The 20145-nt window shown below is 37.1% G+C and overlaps 1 protein-coding gene and 2 long non-coding RNA genes across 6 annotated transcripts in view; 2 read left to right on the forward strand and 1 right to left on the reverse strand.

The window, feature by feature from the left end:
* Nucleotides 1–20145, forward strand: part of hfw (leucine-rich repeat domain-containing protein hfw) — a 52804-nt gene that overhangs the window by 18985 nt on the left and 13674 nt on the right. The window contains exon 1 of one of the 4 annotated variants that reach the window (XM_069039219.1): nt 16448–16655. The exons of the other annotated variants lie outside the window; for them this stretch is intronic. The gene's annotated coding sequence lies outside the window, so the exon portion shown is untranslated. Of the gene's footprint in view, nt 1–16447; nt 16656–20145 lie in introns of those variants that run through there. 4 annotated transcript variants of the gene reach the window in all.
* LOC138122146 (uncharacterized) lies at nt 1102–4293 on the forward strand. The gene is made up of 2 exons (XR_011156361.1): nt 1102–2883; nt 2937–4293. It is a non-coding gene; the product is annotated as an uncharacterized lncRNA (long non-coding RNA).
* On the reverse strand, nt 1295–7165 carry LOC138122150 (uncharacterized). The gene is made up of 2 exons (XR_011156364.1): nt 5963–7165; nt 1295–5913 (listed from the first exon to the last, which is right to left on the reverse strand). It is a non-coding gene; the product is annotated as an uncharacterized lncRNA (long non-coding RNA).

The raw sequence follows: 20145 nt of genomic DNA on the forward strand, positions 1-20145 counted from the left end.
CATGTGTTTTTTCATTTAAATCAAAAAAAATATGTATTTAAATGTTCAGATTCAAATGTGATTTTGGACATTTTAAATCCAAAGTGACATTATTAACAAATCAATTTTAAAAATAGCTAAATTTATTTTTTGTTGAAACGGTTTCATTTATCGTGGAATGGCTCAATAATAATAAATAAATAATGGTTGTGGCTTAAGAAATCAAATATTCACCCTAAGATGGAGGGTTTTATATTTGCAATACAAGATCGTGTTTTCGTGTTATAAATACAAGAAATTATAAAAAACATATTGTCGGCGACACAAGAAAACATCGTAACTCCCAAAAAATCCAAACATGACATCGTTACACATTTGCTCTTTTTTTCTAGTAAGAAAAACTGGAAAATCAGTTTATTATCAATTACTTACATTATCTTTTTTAAAATAAACGTGTTTAATAATTGTTACTTTCGTCTGATTATTAATAATAAACATATCAATGACAAAAAGTTGTATCCTGTAAAAATTAACGTACGGGAGTTACGAGGTTTTCTTGTGTCGCCGACGATATGCGGTTTACAATCGATCATTGATAAATGTAGGATTTGCAGAACTGAAGGGGAAACAATTGAACACATCATTTCTTCTTGCACCGTTTTGGCTCAAAGCGAATATAAGAAACGTCATGATATATTCGCTAAAATTATACACATGAATTTAGCTATTAAATTTAATTTATTAAAGAATAGACAACCACATTATAGTTATAAATCTGAAAGTTGTTTGGAACATGACAATTACAAATTATATTTTGATCGAACAGTTATAACATGACAATTAAAATACAAATTATATTTTGATCGAACAGTTTTACCTGACATTCATATTAAGCATAACAGACTAGACATTATTATTTTAAATAAACAACAAAAGCAAGCATATCTTTTAGATATAGCTGTTCCAAATTCAAGTAATACATATAACACAGACATATAACACAAAAATTAATAAATATTTAGAGCTCTCCATTGCTATGAGAAATCTTTGGTGTTTAGAAAAAATTTCGATTTTACCACTTATAATTTCACCAACGGGAATAGTAGAGCAATATCTTTTTAAAAATTGTGACCAAAAAGTGGCCAGTGACAGCTCCGGGCTCTCAGGGGGTTTTCGGGGCATAGGGCGTGGGTTCGGATTATAAAAAAATGGGCGCCAGGCAGCTATTGTCTTGAGCTGGTTGTTAAGCTTGTCCAGCTGCCGGGACAAGTGCTCAGTTTCTCGGATGCTTCGGAGTCAATACGAAAGAACTTAATTCCTTGCGAATTAAATAATTGGTTTATTCAATTTTTGTCCAACAGTCCAGGAAATTCGAAATGCTTACTTAAGTGTGCACTGGTCCGTGGAATTGGCAACGTTACTCTACGTAATTTTGTTAATTGAAATTTCGAACCAGTTCACATTAATGATCTTATTCAATACCTTATTCTGGTCTTATCAAGAAAGCTTTCCTTTACAGGTGACCTTGTAACTTATTTGTGAATAAACTTAAAATTAATACAACTCCGATGAAAAAAAAAACGAAAGGAAAATCTGTTGCATGCGTGAAACAAGAATGAAGCGCAGTCTTCTGCTTTCATAAATTTACAACGTTAATTTAACATCGATTCTATAATTGAAAAAATTGCAAATTTACTGGAAGTAGAAGAACTGCTACTAATAATTGAAATGTGAAATTTGAAAACTTGAGCTTTGTGAAGTCTTTCTAAAAATTTGAAATTATTGAAATGCGAGATTTTTACAAATTGAAACGGTTCTAAATATTGAGAAGCGGGATATTTGAGGCGTTCTTTGATTTTTCGCAAATCCGCAATTAAATTGTGCGACTTATCTTACGCCGGTAACGTGGTGTGACCTTGACGATTTTCTTTAGTCCTTGGTGAAACGGTACGTGGTCCGATGACCTTAATGGACGGTTTGCGGTCTGGCGACGACCACTCTGACGAACGATGTGGCGACGATCACCCCATATAACGATAGTCCTGGTGAACAATCACCCTAAAAGCGACGCGGCGACGAATGACCCTAAAGAATAACGTTCCTGGTCCGAACTATCGCCCCAAATAACGATGACTGGTCCGGCTGACCCTAAAGAACAACGTTCCTGGTCCGGCTGACCCTAAAGAACAACGTTCCTGGTCCGGCTGACCCTAAAGAACAACCCCTAACGAATTGTCGTTAGTGTTGCGAAACTCAATCGATTCGGTAATTACCTTTCCGCTGAAAGGGGTTGCTTCTCGATAATTCGAAGGAGGACTTTCCGGTTCTCCTTCGCGGTACGGTAACGGTAATCTGGCTCGAACTACCCCTAACGGACGAAAATTAGTGAAGTGAATTCGCTAATGAAGGATAATTACCTCTATCTCGCTAGATGACGAGGGGTTTCTCGACCACGGCAAAACGGTAAACGGTAAAACGGTAAATCTTCGGGCTCCTCGACGGCCCCGAAGGCTGGCAGCGCCGGACGATAAGCGCCATGGCGTTCGGCAATCCACCCACAGGGATGATTGCGGATCCCGAACGCCACGCACGTGATTCGCAGCTCGCGACTTGCGGCACCTGCCGCCCGCTCGGCGGTCGCCGACCGAGTCCTCTTTAATTTCCGCTCGCGATCGGTTTTTTTTTTTTTTGGCTACCCCCGGCTCTAGGAGATCAACCCGAAAGATCTGGACCTTATTCCGTTGGGCGATAAGGCGTCCCGGTTATTGTACTGACCGCGCATCTTGATGACAACTTCCGGCGATCCTACACTTGCACGCTAAATGACAGATGGTCGAACATGGCGCCGGTTTGTTTACGTTGGACTTCACCGATCGAAAAATCCGGATGTCGAAGCGGTAATGTGTCGGTGAGTCCACGCGTAACACACGATAGATGTTGACGGCAATTTCCCGCAGGATCTCAAAAGGTTGGACACCACAAGGATGAAGGAAGAAGGTTAGGGAAAAGAAGAGAAGAAGATAACTTTCCGGCAAGTCACGGGAACAAAAGGGAATCGGAATTAACTTTGCCGTACGGTTACCCGAGCTGAGAAGAAGAAGAGGAAGGATTGAAGGAAAAGGAAAGGAGAAAGAAGAAAAAAGCGAACGATGAATAGATAGGCCGCAGCTAGACAGCCTAGAGGCGTGAGGCCACCTCAGCCTAAAATTTAGGGGCTAACATGTGTGATTCCAGCCGCCCCAAAACTGGCTGGCACAAAGACTCTACAATGAAAACTCTAAAGAAACCGCGAAAGAAACAAACGAAAACCGAAAGTGAAACTGAAAGCGAAACCGAAATAAAACTGAAAGTGATCCGATAAACAAAAATGAACCCTGAACCGATAAACTCAAAATGAATTGACTGACGGCACAAACAAACTGAATTATTTCGAAATGAGCGTCCCCAAAAAAGGTTACGGCAGGGTGGGCGCGTCGCGACGTCATATGCCGTGCGTTGTGTTGCTTGTTCCTGATCTTCGAACAGCGATCTTATTGTCCCGCGAGCATAAGTAGGACCTCTTGGCCTCCTACCCCGGCCAAAACGAATAGTGGCACTTTGACCTGCTACACTACCCCCCTCCTCAAAAAGAAAAAAGAAAAGGTAACGCGGTTGCCTTTTTCTTTTTACACAAAACGAAGATGAAGTCTTCTCAAAAACGTCAAAATTTGTTCAATGGAAAAGTCTTGATTCCGCCACAAAATGGCTAGTTGATATCTGCGCGTATCAAACGATTGAAAACTGAATCTCAATGTCAATTAGTACTTGAGTACTGCGGTATGATGTAAGTCGAATTCGGGATATGTCATAAATGGGGTTTTTCAAATAAACTTTTCCTGAACAAACTCCACGGTAAAATTTTTGGTCTCGATCATTTCAAAAAATTCGACGAAAAAAAATGCAACGCAATTTTCGCTGCAGCGCTCGAAAACGGAAAGTGAAAATGCGACGAAGCGTTTTCCACGATTCCACGGAACGTCATCCGCAAAAAAATCGCTCATAGAGACACTTGGAGGTCTTCGAGTGTCTGACCTTGACATTGGCGAAATGTCCACCGTTTCTCCGATTGTGCGACAAGGATGGAACTCAAACAAACATGTCACCCGAAAAAGTGTTTCGCAGCGCGATAACGTTCTCAAAAAATTTCTTATCTGTGAAGACACGAGATAAGACTGAATACAATCCGCTAATTTTCTCTGCAAAATTCCTGCTTCTCTTACACGGTAAAAAAATTGAAAACTGAAATTTCTCTGAAACCCAAACCCAAAGCTCCGATTGTTGAACAATGAAAAATCTGTGATCTTGCCAAATCTGTAGTTGAGTCACAAACACGATAAACAAAGCTGAATGAGCCAAACTGACCAAATTTGCGGAATTCAAACGAGGAAGCAAAATCGTCAAAATTTGTGACTGCTACAAAGTTGACAAATCACACCCCTAACAAATCGCGTCAAAATTTGTGGCGGCTCGATTGACTTGACAGGCCCTCGAAAATCCAAGCGTCAAAATTTGTGGCTGTCAAATGCAAGCGAGCCCTCGAGGCCCAAATTGGTTTACAAATTTCGCGAAAATGAAGATGAGCGATAAACGAAAATTTGTGGTTGCTCCAAAAAGTCGGGAAATCGGGCCCCACGTTGTGGGCGTCAATATTTGTGTGACCAAAAAGTGGCCAGTGACAGCTCCGGGCTCTCAGGGGGTTTTCGGGGCATAGGGCGTGGGTTCGGATTATAAAAAAATGGGCGCCAGGCAGCTATTGTCTTGAGCTGGTTGTTAAGCTTGTCCAGCTGCCGGGACAAGTGCTCAGTTTCTCGGATGCTTCGGAGTCAATACGAAAGAACTTAATTCCTTGCGAATTAAATAATTGGTTTATTCAATTTTTGTCCAACAGTCCAGGAAATTCGAAATGCTTACTTAAGTGTGCACTGGTCCGTGGAATTGGCAACGTTACTCTACGTAATTTTGTTAATTGAAATTTCGAACCAGTTCACATTAATGATCTTATTCAATACCTTATTCTGGTCTTATCAAGAAAGCTTTCCTTTACAGGTGACCTTGTAACTTATTTGTGAATAAACTTAAAATTAATACAACTCCGATGAAAAAAAAAACGAAAGGAAAATCTGTTGCATGCGTGAAACAAGAATGAAGCGCAGTCTTCTGCTTTCATAAATTTACAACGTTAATTTAACATCGATTCTATAATTGAAAAAATTGCAAATTTACTGGAAGTAGAAGAACTGCTACTAATAATTGAAATGTGAAATTTGAAAACTTGAGCTTTGTGAAGTCTTTCTAAAAATTTGAAATTATTGAAATGCGAGATTTTTACAAATTGAAACGGTTCTAAATATTGAGAAGCGGGATATTTGAGGCGTTCTTTGATTTTTCGCAAATCCGCAATTAAATTGTGCGACTTATCTTACGCCGGTAACGTGGTGTGACCTTGACGATTTTCTTTAGTCCTTGGTGAAACGGTACGTGGTCCGATGACCTTAATGGACGGTTTGCGGTCTGGCGACGACCACTCTGACGAACGATGTGGCGACGATCACCCCATATAACGATAGTCCTGGTGAACAATCACCCTAAAAGCGACGCGGCGACGAATGACCCTAAAGAATAACGTTCCTGGTCCGAACTATCGCCCCAAATAACGATGACTGGTCCGGCTGACCCTAAAGAACAACGTTCCTGGTCCGGCTGACCCTAAAGAACAACGTTCCTGGTCCGGCTGACCCTAAAGAACAACCCCTAACGAATTGTCGTTAGTGTTGCGAAACTCAATCGATTCGGTAATTACCTTTCCGCTGAAAGGGGTTGCTTCTCGATAATTCGAAGGAGGACTTTCCGGTTCTCCTTCGCGGTACGGTAACGGTAATCTGGCTCGAACTACCCCTAACGGACGAAAATTAGTGAAGTGAATTCGCTAATGAAGGATAATTACCTCTATCTCGCTAGATGACGAGGGGTTTCTCGACCACGGCAAAACGGTAAACGGTAAAACGGTAAATCTTCGGGCTCCTCGACGGCCCCGAAGGCTGGCAGCGCCGGACGATAAGCGCCATGGCGTTCGGCAATCCACCCACAGGGATGATTGCGGATCCCGAACGCCACGCACGTGATTCGCAGCTCGCGACTTGCGGCACCTGCCGCCCGCTCGGCGGTCGCCGACCGAGTCCTCTTTAATTTCCGCTCGCGATCGGTTTTTTTTTTTTTTGGCTACCCCCGGCTCTAGGAGATCAACCCGAAAGATCTGGACCTTATTCCGTTGGGCGATAAGGCGTCCCGGTTATTGTACTGACCGCGCATCTTGATGACAACTTCCGGCGATCCTACACTTGCACGCTAAATGACAGATGGTCGAACATGGCGCCGGTTTGTTTACGTTGGACTTCACCGATCGAAAAATCCGGATGTCGAAGCGGTAATGTGTCGGTGAGTCCACGCGTAACACACGATAGATGTTGACGGCAATTTCCCGCAGGATCTCAAAAGGTTGGACACCACAAGGATGAAGGAAGAAGGTTAGGGAAAAGAAGAGAAGAAGATAACTTTCCGGCAAGTCACGGGAACAAAAGGGAATCGGAATTAACTTTGCCGTACGGTTACCCGAGCTGAGAAGAAGAAGAGGAAGGATTGAAGGAAAAGGAAAGGAGAAAGAAGAAAAAAGCGAACGATGAATAGATAGGCCGCAGCTAGACAGCCTAGAGGCGTGAGGCCACCTCAGCCTAAAATTTAGGGGCTAACATGTGTGATTCCAGCCGCCCCAAAACTGGCTGGCACAAAGACTCTACAATGAAAACTCTAAAGAAACCGCGAAAGAAACAAACGAAAACCGAAAGTGAAACTGAAAGCGAAACCGAAATAAAACTGAAAGTGATCCGATAAACAAAAATGAACCCTGAACCGATAAACTCAAAATGAATTGACTGACGGCACAAACAAACTGAATTATTTCGAAATGAGCGTCCCCAAAAAAGGTTACGGCAGGGTGGGCGCGTCGCGACGTCATATGCCGTGCGTTGTGTTGCTTGTTCCTGATCTTCGAACAGCGATCTTATTGTCCCGCGAGCATAAGTAGGACCTCTTGGCCTCCTACCCCGGCCAAAACGAATAGTGGCACTTTGACCTGCTACAAAATTTAAAAATTCTGGATTTAGGAAACACATTGGTAGTTGAAATTCAAAAAGGTATATTATTATACTCATGTCATATCGTGAGGAAGTTCCTTAACATTGACACAGAACAAAATAAAACACAACAAAGTCCAACATGTGGAGGCGAGACGCCGCCAATTATGTTGATTAGCACTGCACTATTACTTGATAGTAATATCCGTAATAGTGTCTGTACTCCGGCAAAATTGCTATGCCTCCGGGTGATGGAGGGAAATAAAAATATTAATAATTCATTAGCATGTCCCCATCAAAGTGAGAGTATTTTAAGCGCCTTTTCTAGAAGATGCATAATGATTAATGAACTAATGATAGGTATCTTTGTGAGGACATATCTTTTGACAACAGTCATGGCAACTCTCAACTCCAGAATTTTGTAAGTGACATCGACTAGTGTAATTTCATCAATTCTGGAGTTTTACTAGAGAATTGGGAAGAACAGTCAAAAGAATCTCAAAAGTATCTAGGTATCTTGAGCGGGGGAGCTTATTGATACCGTACGGCGGCAAGTTACGTGAACAGGATAGAGCCTTAGGGAAACCGCACACCCAAATGGCATTTTGGAGCTAGAAACTAATACTTCAGATGAATTAGTGGTTGGTTCTTTTGCTGTCAGTAGTGTCAGTTATCATTAACTGATCATAAACAATTGTTGAGGTTGGCAAATTAAACAGACAGAAATTGAGAACAACTGTATTCAACGAACGCTTACAATAAACTAACTTAAGATAAGTCAAGCTACAGAACACTGGGCGGTATTTCGAAAAATCATCTTTGAAACAAACAAAATATTTCGCACCTCCTAGTGACTCTTGTTGCATCGGCCCACACACGTCTGCATGGATTTGTTTTCCTGCTTTTTCGGGTCTATTTTTCCTCGGCTTGAAGTTGGTCTGGTCCTGTTTCCCATAAACACAACCCTCACAGTTCTGTGAATTCTTCGTCGCTCTGTATTTCAATACCTTTTTGTTTCAGGAATTTAGCCACGTGTTTTTTAATTTTGATGACACAACCGTTCATGCCATAATAATTGTAACCTGCACTCGACGCAATCAATATCAATCAATATGCTTTATTTGCCCTACGGGCTTTCAGATTCCTGCTTACAATATAAACATAAAAATAACAATTCCAAAAATATAAAAGTAACATTTTTATTTCTATCCCCCGCCCATTTGTATTTCTATTCTTTCCCTCCTCTTCCATATCTCTTTCATCCAACCTATCTCCCTTCCGTCTTCGCTCACTATTTCTCCCCTGTACTTTCGCTCCCTCTGTCTCATTTCGTTGCATCCGCTCCACATGTGCTCGATCGTCTCACTCTCCTCTCTGCACATTCTGCACCTTCTCTCCTCCTCTTCCGTCCAATACCTGTTCTCTCTCTCTTCGTTCCCGCATCTAAACCTCGCCATCATTTTCCTCTCTTTCGCGCTCTCTCTCCTCAGGTACACCGGTACATCCTCTGTCATGCATCTCTCATACTCCCTGTTGTACCTGGATTCTCTGATTCTCTCCCTTCTCTCTTGCTTGTCCGTGTCTTTGTCCCTCTCGCTCATCTCCGCGCTCATCCATTTTCCTTCCGCTCTCATTCTTTCCACTTCCTCACTGGCATATCCGTTCCTCCTGCAGTAATTCTCTCTCTCTTTCACATCTGCGCTCTTTTTCTTTTCTCTGTAGCACTCAGACAGTATCCTGCACTCTTCCCTTCCGCCTATTCTGTCCTCGAACTTTGCCGCTCTCTTTCCCGCTTTCACTCTCAACTTGCTCCTCTTGCACTCTTCCCTCACTATGTACCCTGGTGTTTCTCTTTCCACTCCTAGCACCTATCTCAAATATTTCTCTTGCACTCTCTCCACGTCCTTCTGTTCCTTCCATCCCCAGATCTCTGCTCCGTACATCAGCACGCTCTCGAACATCATCATTCTCCTCCCGAACTCACCTACCCACTTTCTCTCTCCTATTCCCCACACGCATCCAACTACCTTGTTCGCCTTCCTCACTACCTCTCTCACTTGCGCCTTGTCCGTGGCTCTCTCGTTAAAGATGTAGCCCAGGTACTTGAATTCGCTCACTTTTTCTATCTTGCTTTCTTCCCACCTCCACTCGCTCTCCTCATTCTTACTCTTTCTCTTGTTGAACACCATCATCTTCTTCTTCTCAACATTCACTTCCAGCTTTTTCTTCCTCACATACTTTTCCAGGTTCCTCATCATTTCTTTCATCTCTTTCTCACTTTTTGCCACAATCACCATGACGTCCGCAAACGCCAGGCTCCAAATTTTCTCCTTGACTACCGATGACGTCATCACACGAAAACAAATGACTCGGAATTTTGTTTGGTATTATTTTTTATTATTAAAAATATGTACATATTTTTATAAACTAAAATTGACCCGTCCAAAGATTTAAAAAAATGTTTAAATTTTAATGAATTTATTCCATACTTTTAACAAAAAAAAAATCTGGAAATTTGAATAAATATGCACTAATATGCATTTTTTTCTCAAAATATGCCCAAGTTGCTTAAAATATGCAAAATATGCATTTTCAGAATGACGCGTTTACCTGAGTTTGAAACGGTCGAAAAAGTGGATTTTCGATCTCGTTTTTTGAGAAAACAGTACGAAATGAACGTTTTCTCTCTTTACTACATACATTATGAACATTTCTATTAGTGAACTATGAAGAGAAAAATATAATTTTCTTTTGACGAATTTGTTGAAAAACCACAAATAAAATGCTCTGCTTGGAAGCTGTGTAGGCAAAATGAAAAGAGATATTGAAAATATCTCACGTCATTCACTAGATATTGTTATGAATGTGACTCAGACGAAAAGTGGTGTTTCCTACTTGAATATTAGTTGAAAAAAAAACGAAAAAATGAAGTCATTTCTCAACGTTAAAATTTCACGTTGTAGACAACCACCCTACATGCTACCTGAGCTAACAGCTTACGGAAAGGGGACTATACAAGGATACAAATTACATCGGCATATCACCCATTTTAATATTATGCAAATCTCTATCCTTTTTTTTTACGTGCAATAATAATTTCCAGTAATAATACACCATGAAATAAGCACAATTTTTTCCTTTATTTCATGTCAAAATTCACGATTTAAAATGTTTTATTTTATACTGTCCGGTAGATGTTCGATTACATTATCCATTTGAGTCCGGTAGGTTAGTTATAACAGTATCAGAGACTGTTTTATTTATACAAATCAAATCTGACATTGAAAAGTGCAAAAGTCGAAAAATATTCACTTGAGTGCTTCGAAATGATCGAGTTGTAATACGAAAGTTGATTAGCAACCACGAATGTCATTTTTTAAAATGGTTGCAAGTTGCTCGTCAGAAGTTGACGACTCATGTTGACATTTGATATAAAAATAAAAAATGTGACACTAGTATTCGCCGTTGTCTTAAAAATAAAAAAAAAAAAAACATTTGAAGGACAATAAAAAATTATCGAAAAATTATCGCTGTAATTCAAAAAATAAAGCCTTACGATTGGTCGAAAATGATGATGAATGAAATAATCACATATTATATCCCAAGTGCAAAATTTTTTATCGGAAATTTTTTTGCTAATGAACGAAAACATCCATAAATGAGGTCAGAAGACCAATTATTAGCAAATAAGAGCACGAGACGAAGTCGAGGCCCAGAAAACCCAAAATTTTGTCTATATACGTCATAGAAACAAATATGCAATTTGCATAGAATCCGAGCTTTAATCATCAGGAACAATGAAACCATTTTGTTGCTCCATCTTGCTTAATTAATTGCACGTTTTTTGGGAAAGAACGTCAAATTGTAATTTCTGTCAAGTTTATTCACTGTTGCAATTGTTTTTTTTTTTAGAGATCATGACAACGAAAGTGGCTACTATGTTTTATGATATAAATTGCACAAATTATAAAATTTCAATTGTGTTCCAAAATTCACTGGCAGGATTGAACAAAACGCTATGCAGCACTCGTGAGAAACTAATTCACCCACTTGTGTGTCATTCCACACTCGGCTTCGTCTCGTGTGTAAATCCGACACACGCGTGGGTGTATCTTTTAGTTTCTCCACTCGTACTGTAATATACTATTGTTTACCGTTAATAATAATAATAAAAATAATTAATTTTTTTGTCGAAAACATTTTTTCCATATACATTTAAACATCCTCGATAAGGTAGTAAGTAGTTTGTACGCCAATTTTGGGACACCTGTATAACATTAAATTACGATTTCGTTCTTTTTCCATGTAAACAATCAATGATCAGAATGTAACCGATTGAAAATTATTTAACTGAGAAACGTCAAATTGTTTATGAACAAGTGTACTTCATATTTTAAAAAACTAACAAAAATTACCAATTGATTTTACATTTATTTTATATCGTGAAACCGCTTAGAACTTTCTGGACACCCTAATAATTTGGTGGTACTCAGTCTGAAATAAATGTTTGAGTTTTTGAAATTCAATAATTATATTTTTTCTTATTCTCAACTAGGTATACAGACCCTGGATTACAGAGTCTATCGGAACTAGCGGACCAAAATAATATGGTGAAATCATCATCTTCTGGCAACAATAGGAAAAATATTTTTTTAAATCCATCCTCATTGGATTTTAAAATAAGAACGTTTTTAATTGACCAATCGCGTGTAGATATAATGGCTATTTATGTAACCAGTTAGGAAATGCGTTATTTTGTGTAACGAGTGGAATATTTGCGGAACGAGCGCAGCGAGATCCCGCAAAATCACACGAGTTACACAAAATTACATTTCCTAAAGTATTACATACAAGATTTTTTCTAATTTTGACAAAAAAAAGTTTCTTCAAATGTTAAACGAAGTAATGAATTTCATTAATAATAAATTATTATTGTGTTAAAATATCAAGTAGGTACTATGGCGGACAATAAATTTAGGCCGGCGAATTTCTGACATTTCAAAAAAGTCAATGCAAGCGACCATTTATTGTCATTATGACTGATGTGTCAGTTGGTCAAACTGAAGGTTTTCAAGCTGTTTGGCGTTTCCTTCGCCTTTTTCGTAACTTACAGATCATGACGCACTAGCATAACTGATTTATAGTAGCACTTCTCTCTGGTGCACGCTTCTTTTCCCAATTTTAATTTTGATTATCGCTGTCACGATGACAAGAAGGACAAAAATCGAAAATGGGGTTAGTTGAACATAATGCCAGCTTCACATTTTGATGTCAACTCAATGACAGGCCGGCCTAAATTTATTGTCCGCCATAGTAAGTAGGCACGGTTATTTTGCTTAAAAACAAAAAATATGACAGTGTCAAATTGATGATACAATAAATTTTTCCTAACTAGTTAGGAAAGATTTTACTTTTCGTAACCAGTTACGAAAAATGTGACGTTTCCCAACGTCAATTAATTTTGAAAAGTGTCACTTTATGTGTCAAAATTAGAAAAAATTAATACAGAGCGCCCAGAAATGTGGTAGCAACTTTTACACAAACTGTCACAAGATGGCACTTTCGAAAAGCCAAATTTGTTCAATCTTGCAACATTCAATTTTTGAATTTTTTCAAAAGAATATGTTAAGGAGGTTTTCCGAACAATTTTTACCCCCGATTTGTGCACTAAAATTTGTCCAGATGTTGCTCGAAGGGTTCAGTTATGCATTGAGCATAATGGTGGTCAATTTGAACATTTTTAATAAAATTCAAATTTGAATGTTTTAGGTTTGACAATTCTTGACATTTATTTATCTCAATTTAGATAGCGGCGTTGGCATGCATAAAAAAGGTCTCTGTAAAAAACTGTCATCTTGCAGGACCAATCGAAAAACTTGCTACCACATTTCTGGGCGCTCTGTATATTAACTATCGAAACAAATTTGATTATTGCAAAAACATAATAATTGAATATTATGTCATAATAAATTATTTTTCGTGCCTCCGGCTGGAATTTGGTAAATTACAGATCTCGAAATCGTCCAGAAACACATGCATTGCCGGCCTAGTCCGGCTAAAAGTAGGGATTTCGAGTTGTCATCGGTTTCGGTTGGCATTTGTTATCAGAATTCTATCAAACGTTAATGTTTGTTCTGTGGATGGCTCGTTAAAAATGTTTTTCCATTTATAACAACGTACAAACTACAAAGAAGCAATATTTAACTAAAATTACGTTTCAAACCACTTCTTGAATATGGGCTGGTGTATTTATTACAACAAATGTTTCAGGAAAATGTCAAAAACAAAACAAATTAATTAAATTTAATAAATGTCAGGAAACAAGAGCGATGTTGATTTTAAAATTTAAATGTTTAAATGTAAGTGTTCAACACAAAAAAAGTCCCTAATACCAATTATTAAAACAAGTGCTTTAACTTCCATTTAACAAAAATCCGCAGAAGTCGGCATGAAAAATTTTGTGTATCACACGTCCAGAAACTGTTTTGCGAGCATTCGTACTTACAATACTCGTCTGGCGACTCGTACTGCAAACCGTACTCATGCTCGCAAACGTGCAGTTTCTGGCCTAGTGATACAAATAACTATTAAATTATTTCTGACAATTACAAAAGTCATTAAAAAAGCTTAATGTTTACTTCTTCAGAATATTCTGATATGCGTGTTATGATGAGAGTGCCACAGTTGCTGCTCAGGAGTATTAAGTTTAGTGTCTTTTTTTACTAGTCTCTTAAAAATACTGTCGTTTGTGTGGTCAAAAGTTTTTATGTCAAATATCGTGCGATCCATTGAATTTGTAATTAGAGTTGGCGCTGGAACTGTCAACGCATGTCTAATTTTGAACTATCGCGGCAAACGTCACATTTAATGACAATTGTAAAAGAGAAAATGGCGAATTAAGGATTCGAGGGATGAAGAAAAAATTACAATAGTAATTTTTATTTTACTAAACAATGTTACAACAGATGCTGAAAGTGTTTATCATTTTGTTCTAAGCATAAACGGGCCCTTCGTTTGACTCCACTGTAGCATTTTGTAACATTAATTTATACACAAATAAGTGTATCGATTCAAAAAGACCTACGGCTTCAGTTCCAGCGCCAACTCTAATTACAAATTCAATGGATCGCTCGATACTATAACCTAAAAACGTCCGTCTTTGCACAAACAATGCATATGCATCGTTTGAAATGCGTCCATAGTTACAACTAAAGCAGGAAAACTAATTTATAGGTAACTTAACATCAACAACAGGATCGGTTAGTTTAAACTGCTTCTTTCCTAATCACTATTTAAGATAGATTTTTTTGAAGATTTTTCCTATTATTACCAGAAGATGATGAATTCACGTATTATTTTGGTCTGCCAGTTCTGATAGACCCTGTATATCAACTCTCAAAAATTTTCGAATACATGTTTTACTGTAGTGTTTTTTCCAATGAATATTTTACTCTTGTCGCCAGGCTAAAGTATCAGTTTTCCCGAGCCTCTTAAATTTCATTTCAGTACTAAATCACTGGGACTTGGGATATTATTAGGTACGCAGCAAAGTTTCTTTCGACATTCAACAATTCATTGTAAACTGGAAGTTGACGTTGCAGTTGCACGTAGGTACGTAGGTACATACTTTTTATTTGCTTGTGAAAGTCGCTGGAAAAATATGACAAATCACGGACAATGAAAAAGTTGAAAAATAATTGTTGAAATGGTGTTGATCACATGTTCCAAGAAAACAGAGGTGACACAATTTTAAAAGCAGTTAATTTTTTGGGATTTCTAACGCGTTTGTCAAAGAATGTCATTTCATTAAAAGAAGCTGTCTCGATGTGAGCAATTGCTTCACAATACCGCAGTATTAGGTACCTACCTAAACTTTAGAAAAAGCCTGATGTCATATTTTGAACATATTTGAACTATGATTGTATCTTTGTTAGGATATAGTAACACAGTATATCAAAATTTTACAAAGTTGTTTATGTAATTATGTATGTTTCTATATTGTTTATGCCTAGTTAGTCTTAGTGTTAGTCTTAGCTTCATAGTGTTATCATATTTTACTCATTATTTTTATGAATCTATGCAAATTTTGGTAGGTATATGTAAAAAAGTAGTAATAGCTGCTTCTAAAAACCAGAAAGCATCTTTGAACATAATAGAATATTTCATTAAAATCATTATAGAATTCGCGGGTGTAAAATTTTCATTAAAATTAAGCCAAAATTTAAAAAAAGAGGCAGTTACAATACAACGAATAAACAGCCAAAATTTTTCACGTAACACAAGAAAGTGACAACTACTTATCACAATTTGAATATATGTAATAGTATATTAAAGAACGAGTTTTATAAGGGTTGATTTGGCGCACGAGTCCCAGGTCTATGGAACGAGTGCGCCAATGCTCTTATAAAACGAGTTTTTTATGTTATTTTTTAGAATTTGCACCCTTGTTTTAATTTTTAAATAAAAAAAAAATAATTTTCAAATTCTATTCAATTTTGTATTAATTGGTAATTCAAGGTAACGGATGCAACTACATCTGCAACATATGTTAAAAAGTAGAGTTTGAACATTAATATTGAAAGTTTTTTGGTGTAAATGACAATAATACAGTGAAATATTAATAAAAATTTTCTTAGAGATCTATTAAAGTAGGAGTGCTTTAAGAGATAGCCATAAACGACTCCAAATTGAATACAATAATAGACCTATTAGAGACGCAGATTATAAAAAGACATTTTTGTTGCCTTGTGTAATTAAATGCTGTTGGAGATAGTCTTGTTACAACAGAAAATTGAGATTTACAAAATTTACATATGTTGTTCACAGTTGTCCGATTGTTCCAAATGTCGATGTTCATAATACAAATCATTAACTATTAAAATGATAAAATAATAATAAATGTAAAAAAAATAATAAGGCAAATCACCACATCGTTCATTTATACATTTAACCTTATTTTTGTATGAGTAGCTTATGATGTCTGTCCCCTATTACAAGTTTGAACGTCGGTTGCCCGAACGATTGTCTACTTCCGTAAAAAGTGGGTATTGGTGGTGGTATAACTAAAGTATCGAAAACGAATCACTAAATAAACTCCCGGTGGGCTAAATGGCGTTGCGTAATTGACATATACCAAGTTGTATTATTTAAATTAAATAATAAAAGTAGTTGACGTTGGGATGAGCAGTAACTGATTTTTGGTATTATAATGAAGTAGGTGCATATTTAAAGTGTACACATTAAGTAGATGGCGCTTTGATCTCTGGTTTTATAGTTTACTATATTTATCTATAATTACATTTCATGTTCGCGTTTCCGTGTCTTCTATCAAGGCCGAATCAAGGCCACAGCAAAAGTTAGTGTGTTATGTTTAGGTTAGTTTAGTTAAAAGAGTCTGTCATAAAGTGGCTTTGTGTTTTGGTAATTTGACAAATACATAAATCAGACTATTACAATCATGTAAATAATGTGTAGCCTGATTCTCTACGCTACACTTTGAAGTAAAAGGTACGTGTAAAGTTTTCTGGAGAAGGTACCTACATGCTTTGACTCTGATATTGTGACAAGTTGCCGACGGTACTAATCTAGTAATCTTACCTGATTGTACGTTTCTTGTTTGTAAAAATTAGTTTTTAAAGTTTTAACTAGTAATGACTAAAACGTTATGCAGAAACATACCAGAATAAAAGAACAAATAAAAAAAAAATTAAATACCTACATGTATTAATAAAATTTATTTCCATTTCGTTGCGACGTAAATACTGCTGTTATAAAAATAACGAATTTATCTAATCAGTTTCGTATAAAGTCATATAAACTGTTCTACTATAAAATATTATAATGAGGTTTCTGTAATTGTTTTTATATTTATTAAAAAAATAAATTAAAAAATTGCTTTAAATTTTGAAAGAAAGTTTTACAAATAAAGGGCGATCAAATTAATTTGTAATCGAGTTATCCATGTCGTTACTCCACGCTCCAATAAACACAGCTTGAAACACAGGTTAGATCTCGACATATCAATCGCAAAAGACCTACCTACGGATTCAAATCCATGGATGACTCAATTACAAATTAATTTGATTTGATCGCTCGAAAATATGTAGTTTAAGTGAGGTTGTTGGTGGTCAAAAAGTACGGACACTAAAGAAGGTACAAAATTTAGGGTAATCATGAAACATGAAGAATTTTTTTTTGCTTTTGGCCTTTCGTTAACGCGCAAGAGCTTTTAGAAGTTACAACTAAACTACGTATAAAACTAAATGATCCTGTTATTGATGTGGGACATAATTGTATGAGCCAACTTTCAAAGGTGCCCTCAACAGATATGCAAACATTCCTTTCACGAATACGCTTGAAAGCCGTTTCTTCGTCAGTGTTGAATATGACGAAATTCGGTGTGAATGAGTAGTTTTCAAACGCGGCAACATTGCTAACATATCACAGCAACGAAAAAAAAACACCTATATAAAATAAATGTCAATTAAATTGTGACAGTTTTCAAATTATTGTCAAATACTCCTAGGGCCACTTTATTTATACAAGCGAAATTAAGTTAATCGTAATCAAATGCCAGATTAACTGAACACGTGACCAGATTGAACCAATCGAGGTTTCGGATTCATGGGTTAATCGCACATTAAAATTTATATTTAATTCTCTTTCTATAAACTGGTCCCTAGTATATTATACACTTAGGTAGAGAAGTTCATAATTATATCCAGAGCGCGAAGATTAGATCCCGAGGCGCGCCGAGGGATGTAAGGCCAAAGGCTACACCGTGGTGTACAATGGCCGACAAAAAAAATTAGCCATCATTTAAATGTCAGTGTCAAAAAAGCATTAATTACACATTTGGATTTTGACGTAACACAAAAGTGATGGCTAGTTTTTATTGCCGGCCATTGTACGAATATTAACAATTTTTTTCACTACTAGAAACGTTAAAACGAACGAGTTGAATACAACGTTTTTTTGTTCGACGAGCCCCTTAAAGGCTCCAAATCACTTAAAATCTTTAAAATTAGCTTGACGTTTCGTTTTGACAAGTTTTGCTATTTATCAAAATTCGTTCACATAGGAGAAAATTCTCAAATTCTGACAGTGTCCAACAAAAAAAAATCATTTTTCCACTCTCTATTAGGCATTCACGATTTTTTTGGGACCGAGTTGGCTATTATGACCATCTAGTGTTTTTGTTGAGTACTTCGGTGATTTTTGTGTTAGGTTAGGTTGTTTTCAGTTTAAGTTTAATAGGTACAGTCGCGAGCAATAAATTTTAGTCGTCAAGGTCATTCTTTGACTCAATCGAAAATGCTCCATTGTAAAACAGTCGTAAATGTCATAACCTAACATCATGTTGTATGACATTAATTGTCATTTTGTTCTCTCATTTTTTTGACACTTTGTTGATATGGGCATAATCGGACAGGGAATTTTTTTAAATTTGTGACAATCTAACCAAATTTTGAAATGACATTGACGACCAAAATTTATTGCTCGCGACAGTACAGTGGGTCAGTGGGCCCTATCACGACACCGTTATTAAAGTTGCCCATAACTAAAATCGTGATTAAAGTAATTATAATCTGTCAGAAAGAGATGAATTCGTCACCAAGGTAATTAGAGTCATGATTAAATTTAATAAGGGTGTCGTGATACGGCCCCGTCCTTTTTAAATTGGAAGTAGCATCGTTTAGTGGAAATTTTTTATCGTAACAAAATTATTTTGGCAATTTTGGCTTTTCCTTTGACGGAAATTATACAGAGCGCCCAGAAATGTGGTAGCAAGTTTTTCGATTGGTCCCGCAAGATGACACTTTTTTACAGAGACCTTTTTTATGCATGGCAACGCCGCTATCTAAGTTGAGATAAATAAATGTCAAGAATTGTCAAACGTAAAACATTCAAATTTAAATTTTATTGAAAATGTTCAAATTGACCACCATTATGCTCAATGCATAACTGAACCCTTCGAGCAACATCTCGACAAATTTTAGTGCACAAATCGGGGGTAAAAATTCTTCAGAAAACCTCCTAACACATTCTTTTGAAAAAAATCCAAAATTGAATGTTGCAAGATTGAACAAATTTGGCTCTTCGAAAGTGCCATCTTGTGACACTTTGTGTAAAAGTTGCTACCACATTTCTGGGCGCTCTGTAGTATGTTATATCATTAAGAGGAAAAGTGTCTCTTTTTGTGCTAAGCCCAGAGATTGAAGACCGAAACGCAGGTGAGGTCGACAACTGGGGGAAGCACAAAAAGAGCTTCTACTCTAGGTATTGTGAAGTAGACAATTAATTGACAAATCGACAAAACCAAATTTACATTAGGAAAATGTTCGTTTCCCGTTTTTTTTTTTTGCAACCAACTAGCATAACTGATTTGTAGTAGCACTTCTCTCTGGTGCACGCTTCTTTTCCCAATTTTAATTTTGATTATCGCTGTCACGATGACAAGAATGACAAAAATCGAAAATGGGGTTAGTTGAACATAATGCCAGCTTCACATTTTGATGTCAAGCCAATGACAGGCCGGCCTAAATTTATTGTCCGCCATAGTACTATTCTGGACATAGAATCATGGCCAACAATTTTTAGACATTTCTAAAAAAATGATGTAAACCAGTCATTAGTGTCATTAATAAATGACAATTATTAAAAATCACTTTGAAGTTTTTCTTGTGACATCAAAAAAACAGGGAAATGGCATTATCGAATCAAAAGTTAGGTTATATTCAATAAAGGCCAATTCACACATATTTGTCAGTTAAATGTCAGTCGTGGCCAAGTTTCCGTGTCCGGAATAGTATAGGTATCCTGTTCACATTGGATTGAACATCTGTGGTGCAAATCGCACACATTTGGCATTCATTTTTATATGAGCTGTCATAGTAACAGGTCAGGTCATTTGCACCACTGATGTTCAATCCAATGTGAACAGATATTACTTGAAAAAACTTTTTTTGTTCGACACTGTCAGAATTTGAGAATTTTC

Source organism: Tenebrio molitor, chromosome 1 (genome assembly GCF_963966145.1).
Source record: "Tenebrio molitor chromosome 1, icTenMoli1.1, whole genome shotgun sequence".
NCBI classification, from domain to species: Eukaryota; Metazoa; Arthropoda; class Insecta; order Coleoptera; family Tenebrionidae; genus Tenebrio; species Tenebrio molitor.